Source organism: Chrysochloris asiatica, unplaced genomic scaffold (genome assembly GCF_000296735.1).
Source record: "Chrysochloris asiatica unplaced genomic scaffold, ChrAsi1.0 scaffold00058, whole genome shotgun sequence".
Classification (NCBI taxonomy): Eukaryota; Metazoa; Chordata; class Mammalia; order Afrosoricida; family Chrysochloridae; genus Chrysochloris; species Chrysochloris asiatica.
The window spans coordinates 747,002-750,518 of record NW_006408576.1 but is presented as its reverse complement, the minus strand read 5'-3'; the positions used below and the strand labels follow the sequence as shown (position 1 = coordinate 750,518).

General features: G+C 38.5%; 1 pseudogene; it reads left to right on the top strand.

Annotated features, from left to right (window-relative positions):
• The first annotated feature begins 2,472 nt into the window (after positions 1-2,472).
• LOC102817763 lies at positions 2,473-2,820 on the top strand (annotated as a pseudogene).
• Positions 2,821-3,517: the final 697 nt, after the last annotated feature.

Sequence of the window (3,517 nt, the reverse complement as noted above, 5' to 3'; positions counted from 1 at the left end):
GAGGGGGTGGGAATGATCCTTGATGTAAAGATTTGCTCCCTTTTTTTAGCTACTATATCCATACATATAGGTAAAGTTAATCAAATTGTAGTGGGTTACTCTTTTTTTTTCTTCCCTCTTCTTTCTTCTTCTAGTCGAGTTCTGATCATCCAGCCATTGAAGCCAGGTCAAGTGGGTACTATCTGCAAGTATGGGTGTTCTTGTCCTTCTCCCCTCACTTCCTATCAGCTGGACACTTATTGTGAATATTCTTGACCTCACAGTTACACTCAAAATGGCTGACTAGAGTAGGAATACCCTGCCTTCCTCTAGAGCACTCTTGAAGGACAGCTTTATGATTAGTCCTCGCTGGAAATGGTACCCCGACTGTGTTGTCCTTTCCTCATTCTCCTACTAGGTTCTCCTAAGATCACTCACTTCACTGGTTACTTGTACATAAGCAGTGTCTGCTTTGGAGGACTATGACCTAAAACAGACAAATATGTAAAAATGAATATATTAGGATACTCATTAGTGGGTTACTAGAATAATTTGTAATTCGTGAGCACAAGATTGGTAAAATAAATCAATTCTGTCCATATGTTACATGTGGTTTTTGAAATAATGATGAACCCATTAAATTGTAAAAGAAAGTTGCTCAAGATATAATCTTTTCTTTTCAAGATACAATCTTAAACCAATAGACTAGGATACAGTTATAAACAGTACAATTCTTTGATTAAAACTGAAGAAAATAATATGCATTGAGCATATATAGAGGTTGTTGTTATTGTTAGTGTGGTATACTTGTTTCTAACTTATAGTGATCCAGTATAGGGTTTCCAAGGAGTGGTTGGTGAGTTTGAACTTCCAACCTTGTGATCCACATTTACCTTGCGGTCTAGTGCATTATCCTGCAGCGCCACACCAGGACTCCATATAGAGAGGAGGTCTACACAAAGAGAAGCAAACCCACTTTTTTTGTTGTTTTTTAATTTCTACTTTTAAGACCATATAAGAGGTGCTCCATCAATATTTATCTACTAAGTAAATGGATTCAATATGTAAAGTATATAAATTACAGATTACCTAGCTAATTTGATCATATATATATGACTGGTTATGTGCTGTGGAGTTGATTCTGACTCATAGTGATCCTGACTATATGGTTTCAGAGGCTATAAATCTTTATGGGAGCAGAAAGCCTCATCTTTCTCCCATAGAACAGCTGGTAGTTTTGACCTGCTGACCTTGATAATGAGGTGAGTGGCCCAACTTGTGACCACTACCAGAGCTCCTTATATGTATGATCAGAAATTATACATTATATATAGGAAATCTGTTTCTTATTTTAGTATTCACATCACATTTATTTCTTACATTTTTTACATAGTTTGTGGTTAGTGATATTAGTTGTTGTTGTTAGGTACTTTCAATTAGTACCGACCCATAGCTACAGTACGTACAACAGAAGGAAACACTGATTGGTTATGCACTAACCTGACAATCATTGCTACCCTTGAGGATATTGCTACTGCCACTGTGCCAATCCATCTCTTGGGGGTCTTCCTCTTTTTCACTGACACTCCATTTTACCAAGCATGATATCCTTCTCCATGGATTGGTTCCTCCTGATTATATATCTGAAGTATGAGAGATGAAATGTCACCATCCTGGCTTCTAAGGAGCATTGGGTTGTACTTCTTCCAATATAGATTTCTTTGTTCCATGGTATTTATAATACTCTCCTCCAACACCATAACACAGATGCATCAATTCTTCTAAGATCTTCTTTATTCATTGTCCAACTTTCACATGCATGTGAGGTTATTGAAAATACCAAAGCATGGGTTAGGCACATCTTAGTCCTCAACCTGGAACCTTTGCTCTTGTATACTCTAAAGAGGTCGTGTGCAGCAGATTTGTCTAATGAAACACATCCTTTGATTTCTTGACTGCTGCTTCCATAAGTGTTGATGGTTGATTCAAATAAATCAAAATTGTCGACATCAAATATTTTCTCCATTTACCTTGGCATTACTTTTTGGTCCAGTGGTGAGGATTCTTGTTTTCTTTACATTGAGATGAAACCCATACAGAAGTCTGTAGTCTTTGATCTTCATCAGTAAGTATTTTAAGTCCTCTTCAGTATGGAAGGTAGTTTTGTCTGCATATCACAAGTTGCTAATGAGTCTTCTTCCAACCCTGATGCCATGTTTTTCTTCATATATTCCAGCTTCTTGAATTATTTGCTCAGCATACAGATTAAATAAACATGGTGAAAGAATACAAACCTGGTGCACACCTTTCCTAATTTTAAACCATTCAAAGTTCCCTTGTTCTGCTCAAGTGATTGCTTCTTGGTCTATGTACAAATTCCTCATTAGCACAATTAAGTGTTATGGAATACTCTTTCTCTACAATGTTGTTCATAGCTTGAAATAATCTATACAATCAAAAGTGTTTGTGTCCTCTCGGGTCCTCGCTTCCAAGATGACAAAGAAAAGGAGGAACAACGGTCGTGCCAAAAAGGGCCGCGGCCATGTGCAGCCTATTCGTTGCACGAACTGCGCCCGCTGCGTACCCAAAGACAAGGCCATTAAAAAGTTCGTAATTCGAAACATTGTAGAGGCTGCTGCGGTCAGGGATGTTTCCGAAGCGAGTGTCTTCGATGCATATATGCTTCCCAAACTGTAGGTGAAACTGCATTACTGTGTGAGCTGCGCCATTCACAGCAAGGTGGTCAGGAACCGCTCTCGTGAAGCTCGGAAGGACCGAACACCCCCACCCCGATTTAGACCTGCAGGTGCTGCCCCACGACCGCCACCAAAGCCCATGTAAAGAATTGAGCCCTTAAAAGGTTGCCATAAAACTAGCTTTCCAAGAAAATAAAAATTAAACTTTGTGGCATGTTAAAAAAAAAAAAAAAAAAGTGTTTGTGTAGTCAACAAAGCACAAATAAACATCTTTTTGACCTTCTCTACTTTTAGCCAAAATCCATCTGACGTCAGCAATGTTATCCCTCGTTCCATGTCCTCTTCTGAATCCGGTTTGAACCTCTGGCACTTCCCTGTCAATGTGCTGTTGCATTTATTTAAAAATTATTTTTAGCAAAATTTTACTTGCATGTGATGTTAATGATATAGTCTGATGATTCCCGCTTTCCACTGGGTCACCTCTCTTTCTAATGGACACAGATACAGATGTCTTCCCATCAGATGGCCAGGTAACTGTCTTATATATTTCTTGGCATAGATGAGTGAATGCATCCAGTGCCACTGCAGTTTGTTGAACGATTTCCGTTTGTATTCCATCAATTTCCAAGAGCCTTGTACTTTGCCAATGCCTTCAGTGCACCTTGGACTTATTTCTTCAGTATCATTGGTGCTTGATCATATGCTACCTCTTGAAATGGTTTGAAAATGACCATATCTTTTTGGTACAGTGACTCTTTGCATTCCTTCCATCTTCTTTTGATGCTTTCTGCAAAACTCAATATTTTGCTCATTGAATATTGCAAGTCAAGGTGTGAATTTTT